The sequence below is a fragment of the Phyllostomus discolor genome, chromosome 10 (genome assembly GCF_004126475.2).
Source record: "Phyllostomus discolor isolate MPI-MPIP mPhyDis1 chromosome 10, mPhyDis1.pri.v3, whole genome shotgun sequence".
Taxonomy (NCBI): Eukaryota; Metazoa; Chordata; class Mammalia; order Chiroptera; family Phyllostomidae; genus Phyllostomus; species Phyllostomus discolor.
In genome coordinates, this window is record NC_040912.2 from 75,229,509 (window position 1) to 75,244,192 (window position 14,684).

The 14,684-nt window shown below is 49.4% G+C and overlaps 1 pseudogene; it reads right to left on the reverse strand.

The window, feature by feature from the left end:
• Positions 1–8,997: 8,997 nt before the first annotated feature.
• Positions 8,998–11,478, reverse strand: LOC114507332 (annotated as a pseudogene).
• Between the last annotated feature and the right edge of the window lie 3,206 nt (positions 11,479–14,684).

A 14,684-nucleotide genomic window follows, 5' to 3' on the forward strand; every position in this document is an offset into this window, starting at 1 on the left:
TGCACATGCCTGGGTTGCTGCCGGGTCCCAGGTCAGGGTGTCCCGTCGATGTTTCTCTCCTTCTCTTTCTCAGATCCTTCCCCTCTCTCTAAAAATAAATAAGATCTTTTTTAAAAACCCCAAACATCCTTAAACAGGAAGAAAGTAGATTTTCCTCCATTCTTACCCGCCACTACCTGAGGAAGAAAGAGATAAGGCCGCAGACTCCTTAAGGAAAGGGCCGAACCTGCCCTCATTCGAGGTTCCCCACAACCAGGGAGTGGGGCTGAGCGCACAGGGCCTCGGACTTGGCCACCTACTGCCGGGAAAGCACACCTTTTCCTATCACACCGTTGTTAATCATTGTTGACTGGTGATCCATGACCCAGCAGAGGTGACAAACAGAAGTAAGTCCTTGCTGTCAGGCAACTTCTTTCAGAAGACAATGGATAAAATAAAGTTAACAATTTTTACACCATCTTCTTTTTAAAAAACTGAGAATCTGAGGAAGCAAATGATAATCACTGGATGGTTGAGAATGCATTTCAAAAAGGCAGAGATACGAATCAGCAACTCTATCACAAAGAAATGGAATTTATGCAATGGTAAGATCTTCAAGTTTATCCCCACCTGGTCTCTTTTCCTACACAGGTACACACCCACTCCCCAGATTCCAGATTAGAGCAGTTTCTCTGACTCTGGCCCCCTGTGAAACCTCGTCACTGCTACTGCTATTGTAGACAAGGTTTTTGCTATCACCTGAATGCTTTCTTTTTTTTTTTTTTTTTTTTTTTAGTTTGTAATTCTGTTTATGGGAAGTTCAAGATTAACCCAAACTTACTCATGGTGATAAATATCCAAAACAGCCATTGCCCTGGTGGGGTGAGCACTGGCTGGTAAGAAGCATAAAGGCATTTCCTCAAGGTGATGGACGTGGAGCTCTTTCAGGGAAGGCCTTGTTGTCCTGGCAGCTGGGAGTGTTCAGCTGTGAGCCCTTCCTAGGACTGCCTCACCTGTGGGGGCCCACCTGTGGAACCCATCCTCTTCTGGGAGTGACCCACTTCTAATCAAAACAGGTTAAAGGCCTGGCCCTTGTGGCTCAACATGACACAGTGCTTTGGGCCATCCCAGCTTCAGAACTCACCATGCGTTGTGCTGAGGCTGTTGGGCCTGACCTGAATGCTTTCGACCCTTCACAATTCATACGTTAAAACCTAGTGCCCTGTGCATTGGCATTTGGAGGTGGGACCTTTGGGAGGTGCTTTGGGTGTGAGAATGGAGCGCTCCTGAATGGGATGAGTGCCCTTAGGAAGGAGACCCCAGGGAGTGGCCTTGCCCCTTTGGCCAGGCAGTCACAATTCTATGAACCAAGAAGTGAGCTCAGACCAGACACCGAGTCTGCCAGTGCCTTCCTCATGGACGTCCTAGCCTCGGAAGTGTGAGAGGTAAGTATTGTTGAAGTCACCCAGTCTGTGGTGTTTTTGTTACAGCAGCCCAAATGGACTAAGACAATTTTGCGTGACGAGAGTATTTCCACGTCCCTGCAGATCTCTCAAAGAGGCAGAAGTGGGCAGATCTAAGTTGTATAGAATGATAAGGTCATTTTTCTGGTTCCTATTCATGAACCACTCATTCTACACACAAAAGAGTTGACACACAGGTTTCTGACTGGGCAAGGGTGGTCTAGAACCTATCAAAGAGGACTCGACTGGCAGTTACTTGAGCATAGGTCCAAATCGGGGCTTCTTACTATGTAATCACCTAAATCGTGAACTCCCTCTGAGCCTCAGTTTCCTCATCTTTCAAATGGGATCAACAATATCTATCTCATAAGGTTGACTTACCATTAGCAAGATAACACATAACATTCCTGGCTTGTAGTAGGCTCCTAATAAACAGAAGTAATGATTATTATAAACAAAGTAAGCTGTAGCTAAATTCTGTACTTCCGACTCACAGCTAATGCAATATATTATCATTCCTATTACATCATCCTTCAACAAGTCCTTATTGGGTACCTCCCACATTCCACCTAGATGCTGAGAGTCCAACAGTGAACAAGATGGTCATCCTCTCTGCGGTCATGGGCCTTGAAGTCCACTGGGGCAGAGAGACAAACCGGCACTCGGAAGACAATGTGAGGAGGCTCTGGTGGGGGGGACACCCCTCCATACAGCCCAGACTCATGGGCACCACGCAAAACATGGGCAGTTGTTCTGAGAAGGAAATGAGTCAGGCTCCACACCAAAGGCCCCTGGACGGAGAGAGAATACGGTAAATAAATGACACAGAATGCGTGGGCCCGAGTCCCAGTCGAGACCTGGTGCTCGCCATAGAGTGGCTCTGTCTTTTCCCCAGAGTGCGTTGACTGCAAATGAGATTTGCTAGCAGACCATTCATTAAAACAATCACATTTCGATGGGATAACCCGAGGGCTGGCCTTGCCATGTCATATGAAGATTTTACCTGTAGTGATGTCTAAAGCAGTGGTTCTCACAGGGACATTTGTCTGTGTCTGGGGACATTTTCAATGGTCATGACTCAGGTGGAGGGAGGAGGCATATCACTGGTGTCTAGTGGGTAGAGGCCAGAAACGCCACTAAACGCCTACAATGCTCAGGACAGCCCTTTGCAACAAAGAGTCACCCAGCCCCAAAAGTCAGTGGTGCAGAGGCTGAGGGAAGCACGATCCCGAGGAACTATTTGAAGAAGCCAGAACTAAAGCAAAGCTGAAACAGGAAAGCTGGCATCTGGGCTGCCTGTCACTACCAGAAAGCAGAGCCAGTAAGCAGAGACAGAGACTGAGTGTACGGGCACTTCATTCAGATGCCAGCGGTCTGAGAAGATGGTGGGTTGTGTATCCTAAAATCCGTCTTAACATCTCATCGCAAGCCGACCTTTCTATAAGGAGAAGAAAGGATAGTAAAGCATTTGGGAAAAAGGTTAGTAGGAAAAGAGTTGCAGTCCAGAGGCGATTTTCCTGGTACTTCTTTATCTGCCAGTCAACGGTTTTTTGTCTGCGTCACAGATGTTCCCTCCCTGGAACACGATGGCTCAGGAGTCACACAGGTCATGCATTCCAGGTCCCGGAGTAACAGCTTTCCACATGCCTCCGTCACGTAAATCTATCAACTATGACTGAAGCTAAAGCTTTAACTCAAGTTCCACCCTTATCCCGTTGGTTTCCAATTACATTATTTCTATAAGATTAGTTTAATTAAAGAAATACAAATTAAAACAACATAAAAGCAGGTAAGAGTACTTAAAATCACTTTGCTGTTGAAAAAATAGTCCTTCCCCATATGAGAAACCATCCTGCGATTTGATGTGACTAAAGGCATAAGATACATTAGTGGTGGTGTTGCAATTCATCTACAACAGTTTTCAGCACGGTTGACAACAGTTGCACATTTTCCAGCTGGGGCTATGTTAGCATTTTTTTGGTTTTGTTTTTTTAAAGAAAACATTTCCCTGTCCTTTAGAGTTCCCACAGGTCTCCAGTGACCTTATCAGGGGAAACAAATGCCTGCAAGACATGAAATGAAAGTGTGTTCAACACAACTTCCAGTCCTCTTTTCTTCCTGCTGGCTTTCTGGGGATCCTGTCCTCAAGCCTTTCCTTTTTTTTTTTTTTTTTTTTGGTAAGATTTTATTTATTTATTTTTAGAGTGTGGGGAAAGAAGAGAGAAAGAGAGGGAGAAAAACATCAACCGGTTGCCTCTCACATGTCCCTGACCAGGGACCTGGCCTGCGCCCTAACCAGGATTCAAACCAGCAACCTTCCAATTAGTGGAGCAACATCCAGCCCACTGAGCCACACCAGTCAGGCCATGCTTTCTAAGTCTTGAGTAGCACCTTATCTCCAGGCTCAAGAAAATGCAGCAAACCTGTGGGGGAGAGATCTCCAATACAGCAAGGTCTTAATGACAGCTAAGGTCTGACTTAAATGTTGCACAGAGTTCTTTACCTTCACGTCTCAGTCTCCATACATACCTCCCACTCCAATCACAGCCTGAAAAGGTCGCCTGCGCACAATTTCAAAAGAACTCAATCGAACCCCATTTTGAGGAGCCACCCTCATCCTGAGGAGGGCAATAGGTAAAATTTGATCCCAATGGAGATGAGTTTCTTGACACAGTCTGGCTACATTTTTCTCCAAGGTGTGATTCATCTTCTCTACCTTCCCAAAAGTCTGAGGTCTCTGTGCTGTGTGGAGTCTCCATTTAATCCCTAAAAATTTAATAACCTTCCGAGTAATTTCTGAAACGAAAGCAGGTCCATTATTGCTCTGGATGCTGCTGGTTAGACCAAAGCAAGAATTATTTCTCTCGTAGGGCTTTCACTGCCTCCGGGGATCTGTCAGTCCCAACAGCATAGGTCTCTACCATCCGGAAACAGTATCCATGAAAACTCACAGATACTTTCCACCCTTGGACCCTCAGCATCTGGGTCAAGTCTGTTTGCTGGTCCTCACTCAGGCACTGCCCTTGATATCGTTTCCCTTCTTCCTTTCTGATGGGCATCTGTGTTGGGATTGTTCTTCTGGCACACGGGGCTTTAGAAATCCCAGGACCTGTGAGCTGCGGTTGATATAGGTGGTTCAGAACCCCAGCTCTCAGCTTTCTCTAAGTCTGCAGTCACATATTCAGGGTTGGGCTGGGACAAGTCTAGGATAGGCACCAAAAGCATTTCAATGTCCCTTTGGCCATGGACATGGACAAGAATGTGGTGATTGCTAGGGGCAGGGATATACAAGGGGAGTAAATGGTAATGGGAAAAAAATACAATAAAGATTAAATTTTAAAAAGTAAGTGTCCCTTTAGCAGTCTCTTCTGCTGCTCCGTTGGGCAGGTTGTCCCCTTTGGCCACTTCAGGGTCCTCTTTCTGGCGCCTGGGGCAGTGCACCACTGCCACCTGTGAAGGTCCCCGAACAGCCTCTAATAATTTACACTTTCTGTTGCACGTTTACTTTCCTTGTTACCGAAGGGTAATCGCCCTCTTTCTTTCCAGACGCACTTCCCTCTCTTTTCAGCACGGTCGTGCGTTAGCGCACTCGAGTCAGACTCCGGGAGGAGGGAGGCAGGATTTAACTTATAGTTTTGAGTTGCTTGGTGCCTGCTCATCCTCCCAGCAGTGAGCCACCAATGTCCTTTTTGCTCTTGCAAGCCCAGCACTTGGTGGCGTGCGCAATGGGAATAAGTTGTCCCAAGAAAAACTTTCCAGCTTCCTGTAAGAGCTTGCAGGTGGCGGCCACAGCTGTCAAGCAGGCGGCCACCGGGAACACTGCGCTATAGTTTCTCTGGCAAGTCCCGTAAGACTCCTTTTGCCAGGTGCACGCAGGAACCCAAGAAACCTCACTGCTTATTGGCAAATCTGGGCCTTCTGTGCTGGTGATACTTCATGGCCACAAAATGCCAAAGGGTTCCAGGTAGCCATATTATTAGTTAAATAATGGGTCTACATATTGTAACAGAATTTCTCCTTCTGGTTTTAGAGCTTTTAAGTTCTGGCTCAGGGTTCCCCCCCAAAAAAAATTACTGGGGAGTCCTTGAACTCTGTGGTGAGACTGTCCAGCAGTAGGGAACCTGGACCCGAGATTCCGAGTCCCTCCATCCAGGAGCAAACAGTGGTTGAGAGTATTGGTGAACCAGAATGCAAAAGAAAGCATCTTTTAAGTCCAACACGGAATATCAGAGGATGTCCTGGGTGTACCGTTCTGTACAACGTCATTCATGGCCCTTAAAGCTTGTATTGTATGGGGAGCAGCAGGGCCAAATGAGTCCATATGCCTGAAGTTTCTGAATTATTGGGTGTATTCCTTCTAGGGTCTCCTTTGGCAAGAGATACTGCTTCTCACTGGGAGTCCTCGCCCCTGGTTTGAGGTCAGTTCTAACAGGGCAGGCTCGTTTAGCCCTCCCTACCCTTCTAGCAGCCCACACCATGGGGCTTGCCTGCTTCTCAATTTCTTCTGGCCAGGGTTGCTTTTCTCCTTCTCCTTGTGGTTTTATACGGAACTGCCAGGCATGCTCTGGAGGGAACTGTAGGTGGAGCTATCTTTCTTCTGCAGAGAAAGTGATTTGAGCACGGAGTTTTGACGAGAAATTCCTTCCCAAAAGGTGAAAATCGTATCTCCCACAGCACATTCTAATGGCTTCAAGAAAAAGTGGCTCTGAGGGCTTCCAGAAATCCCAGTTCCAGATCAGTTGGTGATCTGTTGACCACAGAATACGTTGCGCTGGTGTCAGTCAAAAGGGTATCAGTCAATTTGCCCCGCCCCCCACTGTTGCTTTTACCTGAGTTCTCAGACTCTGAGTGCCCTTTTCCCTCGCTCGGGGCACTCGCTGTTTCAGTGGCCTGATCCCTTGTATGGGGTTGCTCTGCGCCAGGAAGGGCTTGTCCTCCACCAATTGTGCTTTCTTGATGGGTTCGGGATGGAGAGACCAGTTCAGCCTCACCTCCTTCGGCTCCCTCTGCCAAGTTAGGGGGAGGACCCCGCAGGGCTGGCGGGGCCATGGGAGCCCTAAGCCTGCTCCCGGAGGCCATCCTGATCTTCCTGGTCCCTCTCTTCCGCGCTTTTGCCATCTGCCACAGCAAATTCGCTCTTCTCCGGGCCATCAGTCTATTTCCTTTCACTTCTGCATCTTTATGATACAAAGGTATAAAAGCCTGTACACAAGGTATTTTGTCCCATTTCCCTGATCTTTGACAAAACAATTCTAATTGCCGTACAGTAGTTTAAAGACCCATTCAGCAGCCAGTATTCTCCTGAGTCCAGGTTATACATAAGCCAAGCAGTATTACAACAACAACAAAAAAAAACATTTTCTTGGGGTCATAAGCAAGGTCAACCCATCAGCCAGAATTTACCCCAAAGGGCCGTTTCCCAGAACACAGGCTCCCCTCCCCCAATTCTACCAGACAGAGCTCCGTGATATCACACAAACCAGAAGGCGCCTTAATCCCTGATGAGCGTTCTAGGTTGTAACCCATGACTGTGATCCTGAACCAGAAAGGGCAGCGATTCAGGCAAAAGTGAAGGTGACAGGGAGTGCCAAGAACTGGAGGAGAGTCCCCACATGAATCACTTGGCGGCTGCTAGGGAGTCTCCAAATCTAGACGCCGTGGCACCCCCAGTGCAGACAGCCAATGGGACTCCTGCCAAATACCCAGATTTACCGAAGAGTCCCACGAGTGTCCCACCAGAGTCTCCAGAATGTGAAACCAGAAAGTTGGCGGTCGTGTGTCTGTCATTACCAGAACTAGTAAGTAGAGACGAGGATTGAACCTTTATGGGCACTTTATTCAGATGACATGATCTGAGAAGATGGTGGGTTGTGTACCATAAAATCTGTCTAAACACCTCATTGCAAGCCGACCTCTCTATAAGAAGAACAAAGGGTAGGTAAGAGGTTTGGGAAAAGGTTAGTGGGATGAGAGTTGCAGTCCAGAGGCAATTTTCTTGGTACTTCTTTACCTGTGGGTCAACAATTCTTTTTTCAATAAAGAGTTTATGTATTTATCTTTAGAGGGAGGGGAAGGGAGAGAGAAAGAGAGGGAGGAAAACATCAGCATGTGGAGAGACATTGATTGGCTGCCTCTCACATGCCCTCATGTGGGGACCTGACCTTCAACCAACTATGTGCCCTGACCAGGAGCTGAGCCAGTGACCTTTCAGTTTGTGGGACAACGCCCAACCCACTGAGCCACGCCAGCCAGGGAGTTCAACAATTCTTCATCTGTGTCACAAACATTCCCTCCCTGGAACCCAAGGGCTCAGGTACCACCTGGATCCTTTGCAGACCCCCTGGGGCACAGAGGTTGAACTTCTGGTCGACCTCCTGGAATCAAGTAGGTCGTGAATACCAGTTCCTGGAATAACAGCTTTCCACGTGGATTACTCACTTGAGCCTGTCACCTATGACTGAAGCTGGAGTCTTCATCTCTTGAGTTCTCCCATCAAAACTATTTCATCTTCCTAAAGCTGGCAGGACCAGGGATGGTTGCAGGCTTTTTTCCACGAAGGAGCTGTGCATCCTCACCTGGACTGTCTTCTCACCTGAGAAGTGAGACCGTGGGACTAGACCTTGTGGGAAGTCCCTTCCAGCTTAAAACAAAGTATACGAATTAATACATGTATAGGATTAGGACACAATTAATTAATACAGGGGCTATAAAATCGAGGGATGGAAGTCAGTCCAGGCACTAGTCTGTCTGCACTTCCTCACCTTCCAGACTTCCACGTGTGGAAAATTCTCTGTGGGGAAGGCACCATGCGTCAGCGTTAGAGGCACTCCAAGAGGAATTAGATACAGTGTTTGGCCTTGAGTTACCCACAGTGCAGGAGGGAAGGAAAACTATAATATTAGACTGAAACTAACGGCAGGGAGACCAAGATCGAGTGTATATGTGTCAGACCCGAAGAGAGGCACCTGGCATCCTTTTCTCATGAACCCTCGCTTCCCATGATTTATGCCTGTTTCTCTCAGGCAAGGAAACTGAGGCTCGGGAAGGTTAAGCCATCAGTCCATAGTCAGAGAGCGATGATTATCAGAGCCCATTTAGGGCCCTGGGCTTGTTTGCTCCACCACCTGAGCCTTTAGAACTCGTCTTAGTAACCCTGGTGTTCTCTCCCCTCATCAGGAAGCTGACACCCTCTGCGGGGGACTCTAACACAAGGTACAGCCCAGCCTGCTGCAGTGGCCTTCGAAGGATGGTCTGGGTTATTTTGTAATTCAGATTTCGATGTGAAGAAGCGTGGCTTGCAATATGTGGAGTTTAGCTTGGAAATATGTTTGTTGTGGGTTTCATTTATTGTTAACAAAATTTCTTTTTTTTTTTTTTGAGGCCGGAGTAGGAGCTTTTTATTATGGGATACACGCAGCACTACTGCTGTTATTGAGATGCTTTTACACCATGGCCCTCTCTGTTCTGGAAGCTATACAGTTCTGTGCTGTACTCATCTGCACAGAGTGACCGTCTGGGGTTTGCTCGGCCCCTTCCGCTAGACGTCAGTGAGAGGAACGTGCACGTCATCAGGGAGCCTAGGTCTTTGGTCACTCCGGTCATGCTTCCTCTGGTGGACAGCTGTGATGTTTTACTTTAGTGCCATGCTGTGGACACCAGAGAACTCACATTTGCCAAGACATGACCTCCTGAGACACAAAGTCCTGAAGCAGCACAGTGTAGTCTAACTCCAAGAAGCCCTCATTTCTTTGCACTTGCTTGACAGTTGGAAGTTTTACCATTTTATACCAGGCATTTTCAGTAGAATGCTGCCACACCATATAACCACCAGGCTAAAGGTTTCAATGAAACCCTGGCTTCATTTCTGGAGATACATTTCCAAAACTGTCTGGAATATTTCATGCTTCCAGTGGTTCCTTCATGGACTGGAGTTTTTGATCAAATGTGTTAGCTTCTTCCTCCAGGTTCTTCCCAATTTCTCCTTCAAATGTGAAGGTGGCCTCTGGTACAGAATCTCTGTCCCACGGGTGGGTAAAGTACTTTGACTGAGCAGTTCACCGTCACTTGTCTTTGGACAATTCCTTCCACAGAAAACTTAAGGCAATACTTATGTTCTCCTCAGGAGGACATAAGTCCTGGAATGTCCTCCGTGCTGGCTTGTTGGACCAGAAACACCCCATGGGGGCCCCTGCTGACAGCTGATGTGGCTCTCCACCACCAGGACCACCCTGGGGGCTGGGTAGTGGGCCGGTGGGATTTCCACTCTTGGTGAGTGGCGGCTGGGAGAGCCTGGGTCCGCTCAAGCTTAACTGGACAATACAGGTGCCTATTGTAACAAAATTTCTGCAGTAGATACAGCAAAGTTCCTTGCTAACAATGAGTTGTTCCTAAGACCTGATTGCGGGAATAGAGCGGACAGACCTTTTAGGGGCAGATATGAATTACCTCCACCCTGTAGAAGTATCAAAGAAGCCTAAAGTCAGCTGTAATAATAACTTCTGCTTGTACTTGTAACACTTGAAACACATCTGTTGGTCTGTTCAACAGAGTCATGGAGCACGTGACATGGGTAACTGTGTTGGGCACATTAGGGCACATGAAAGAATCCAGCCAGGACAACGAAATACTAAAAGCCAAATAGTGGAGAAGGTAATGGTTCGTATCTGGGGCGATTTTGTCCCCCATAATTCTCCCCAGGGGTTCCTTTAGCCTCATCTGGAGGCATTTTTAGCCTTACAACTGAAGGGGTACTGCTGACCTCTAGTGGGTAGAGACTAGTAATACTGCTGGACGTCCTAAAATGCGCAGGATAGCCCCTCACAACAAAGGATTACTGATGCGTGGGTCACAGGCCAGCAGTGATCACGGAACACTGTGGATGGCTCATCGAAACTCAAGAAAAAACATGCACAGAGACAGACCAGTTTCTGTGGAGAAGTAGGGACAGAACGGTCACCCCCTCTAGTGGGGAGCGCACTGATTTACCGTCCAAACCAGCTTTTATTGGGTTCATTTTGCATAAGAATTCAGGTATAGCACATTACTCATTGGGAGGAAGTAAGGATCAAACGATAGGTAACAAGGAACTCTGAGAGTCTATTTTGAGTCAGGGTCAAAGAGCTGTAAGACTTTAAGGAACAAACTAACTTCCTCCTTGGACCCTTCTCATTCAACTGAGAGCATTCTAAACAAAGAAGGTTTCACAGGAATTTACATGTTCTTTTTTAGGCCTGATCACCCGGGGAATCCGCCCTTTCCAGCACAGGGCAGCCCACCCTGTCATTGTTTCAGGCTTAGGTGGAGCAAGGGAAGTAAGGCAGCCAAGAGATTAAGAGATTTTCTTGCAGAGCAGGAGGACTCAGGCTTTGTCAAAGCCAAAGGGCGAGAGTCCATCACCCCCTTTTGCCGTAGCCCCCAAAGTCCTTTTTTGGGGGCCTCCCACGTGATTGTGCCTGTCTTAGGTTGTTCCCCCCTTGGGGAATCTTACCTGTCATTGGTTAACCGACCAAGCATTGGGGTCCAGGCAGGGTGAGGTATGAAGGAGCAGAAGCGGCGCTCCTGTCAGGGAGATAAGCTTGTCTCCTTGCTGGCTTATGGTTCCAAGGGCATTCCCTTAGCCTTAGCCTAGGCGGGGGTTTCAGCTTCTGATACCAGGCAGGGCGGTTCCCAACAGATTACCCAGCTCAGAGTGTCAGCGGTGCTTTGGTCGAGAAGCCCTGATCTAACGCAGTTACATGCAGCTGGGTAATGCTAACTCTGAGAGCTATGGGAGGTGGCAGAAGAGACCAAATGTTGACAGCCAGAGTGACCGGTAAGGTCTCACAGAGGAGAAAAAAATGGGTAGGTCTTCAAAGGGGTTAAGATTTAAGGAGGGAGGGGCCTGGAGGGGACATTCCAAGCAGGGGTTGTAGCAAGAGCAAAAGTGCTGAGTGAGACAGGACGCTCTGGGACAGTGGACAGGCCACCCTTGACAGAGCATTATGTCCACCCCACAGTCTGCGGGCCGGGTCAGGCAAGCATCTTGTGGCATCTCCATGTGACATATAAGGAGACCAAAGCACAGAAGGCTTCAGGTGGTCCCTCAGCTGGGGCTAGGAGCCGGTCCTCCTCCTGCCTGGGACCCGGGCTGTCCCCACCAGAGTCCACTTGGGCCCCACCTCATCCTGCTATCTGCCCCCGGGAGCCAAATGGAACCAGCAGGGCATCACCCAAACAAAAACTCCCTTCTGCCCTGAATCCAGCTGACCTATTCTGCCTCTTGACTTGAAAAGACACCTTCCAGAAACCTAGACACACACACACACACACACACACACACACACACACACTTCTCAAGCAGGAAGTAGATGGAGAAGTTGGTAGAAAAAGGAATCGCATTCCCAAGAGCACAAGCACACAGCTGACACGGACATCAGCTAACAGACGAGCTGGGGAAGAGATGTCGCCGGTCAACACAACAGCCTGCGGCGGCTGCTGCACCATCACCATGGGCAAAGAAGCCACAAGCACAGGAGAGCAGGACAAGGAGGGGAGTTCCCCTCTCAGACACTCTGAGGAGCCAGGTGAAGGTACCAGGGGGGCAAAGGCTGGTGTGCACCTGAGGAGGGAGCAGCCAGGCCCCGGGAAGAATCCAGAAGCCGCACCCAGGAGCAGGGTCAGAGAGGGGTGGAAAGGAGAGTGAAGGGCAGGAGAAAGAACGAGATGGGGTTTAGGCCAGAGGAGACAATGCGGGGCCTGGGATTCAGGGAGAGCACCCAGTGGGATGCCAGGTGTTGCCCACAGGCTCCTCGGAGGAAAGAACTCGTCCACCTGTGCCCTAGACACTGGGGAGGGGTGAGGCCAGGTGGGAAAGAGCAGCCAGGGAGAGGAGGGATCAGAGGTCCTGCAGGATAAGGAGCCCAAGGCTGGGTCCCACTCCCACCCCTGCCAGCCACCATGTCCGAGCAATGGCGGCAATGGGAGAAAGAAGTAAGGAGGCATGGTCCTAAGACTCTTCTCCCTCGCCCCTTCTGTCCCAGCCCTGGCCTCCAGGGCTTTTGCCTCTCCAGTGAGGATGAGGCTGGGGTCGTGCAGAGCTGGAGCAGCGGAGTGGGTGGAGTGAAGCCTTAGGTGGGGGTCACGGAAACATCTGGGCCAACACTGCAGCATCTCCTTGCACCACGGTAACAACATCCTCGGCCCTTCACCCCCGGGGCAGACATGACACAAGAGGGTAGCCCACCCACCCTCCCCCACTTTTATTTCCCACCATTCCCTGGCCTGGCCTCATGAGAAGAGTGTAAGCAACATGCAAACCTCACTCTTCTCTCGCCTGCAAGGCCCTGACATTATCACAGCCACAACAAACCCCAACCTTGACCCCAAGCCACTCTGGCCTCTTGCCCAGGGCTTGGGAGCAGAGGCGACAGGGCCCTGGTGCTGCCAGTGCAGGCCAGGCCACCAGGGCAGGCCCCCATCCTGGTCACTGCATTGCCTGGCCCGGGGAGTGGCGGCTGCAGGTACTTTACAGTCCCCGGGATGCCATGAGGGTTTGAGAGTGTGAACAGAGCTCACCCTCCCTGCCTGCCTAGGCCCCTGACTCTCCTGCCTGAGGTCAGAGTGGGCGCGCAGGGCAGAGGGCGGGAAGGAGACGTGAACAGGGGCCTCCTCTTTACAGAGAAAGCCTGGAGGTTGCAGGGAGGGCAGTCACGGGAGACGTAGTCCCAATGCTCCTCACTCCCCCGACCTCTCTCTGCACTTGCCCAGTCCACCCAAGGGCACTTCTGGAAGCATCCCCTCCCCACCCTGCTCCCAGGCCTGGAGACCCGGTTGGTTCCCACATGCCCCTTCCTCACCCACTCACTCCCCTCTGACCCACCTGAAGGGGACCCGTGAGAGGAACTAACTATCAGGTCTCCTGTTTCCACTCCTCTCCCCAAGTACTACAACTCAGACCCTAGCTCGGTCCTCAGGGTAGGTGCGAGGGCTGCTCAGGTTTCCTGCTGGAGACTTGAGCCTCTTGGCTGGCCCCCAGGGCCCTGCGCAGGCCTCCAGCCCCACCTGGTTACCTGCAGGCTGGAGCTGTATCCACAGCATGGCTTTCCTCTCCCTTAGGTGCAGCTGCAGCTTGGCCCGGAGTCACTGGGGACCGCTATGGTGCCAAAGTACCAGAAAGAGCAAACTGGGGGGCGAGATGGGGGAAGCAGCCTCTTTGCTCCCTCCGAGGTACAAAGGTGCGCCTGATGACCCCACTCGCGGGAAAACTGACTGAGAAAGGTTATCTTGAAGTGACTTTTAAAAATGGAGATAGAATTCACATATCAGGAAATCCACCATTTTCAAGGATACAGTTCAGTGGCTTTTAGTACAATCACAGGACTAGACGACCATCACCACTAACGCCAAAACTCTGCCGCCACCCTGGACAGAACCCGCACGCACCAGCAGTCACCTCCCCCCGCCCATTCTGCCTCCCTCCAGCCCCCAGCAAGCACTAATCTACTTTCTGTCTCTACAGATGTGCCTATTCTGGGCTTTTCATATGAACGGGACCCTAAATATGTGGCCTTTTATGTCTGGATTTTAATTTACTTTAAAGTTTTTACTTACATACAGGAAAATTCAGTTCGACACACAGTTCCGAGTTTTGACAGCGTATAGTCACGTAACCACCAACACGATCAAGAAACCAAACAGTCCCCATCACCTCGTGCCGCCCCTTTGAAGTCAGTTGTTCCCCGCCACACTACCCCGAGCAGCCCCGACCTGCTTTCTCTTCCTGTAATTTTGCCTCTTCCAGAAGGTTTTATATGTGGAATCAAATGATATGTAGGCTTTCAAGTCTGCGTTCTTTCACTTAGAATGGTGCCTTGAACAGTCATCCTTATTGTGGCCTTTATCGGTAGTTCCTTTTTCATTGCTGAGTGGTATTCCACTGTGTGGTTGCATCACAGATTGCTTATCCACCCAGCAGTGGAAAGGTGTTTGGGGTGTTTCCAGTTTGGAGCGGTTATGAATAAACCCTCTATAGACACTCACATACAGGTTTTTGTGTAAACGTGAGCTTGCATTTCCCTTGATTAAATAGGAGAGGGATTGATGGGATGTCTAGTAAGTGTATGTTTAATTTTATAAGAAAATGCCCATCTGTTTCCCAAAGTATCCATACCATTTTGCATCCTTCATTCTAGTTGCTCTGCATTTGGTACGAGCAGTCTGTTTGCCCTTCGAATAAGAACTATAAAAACAATTTTAAAACTTGTT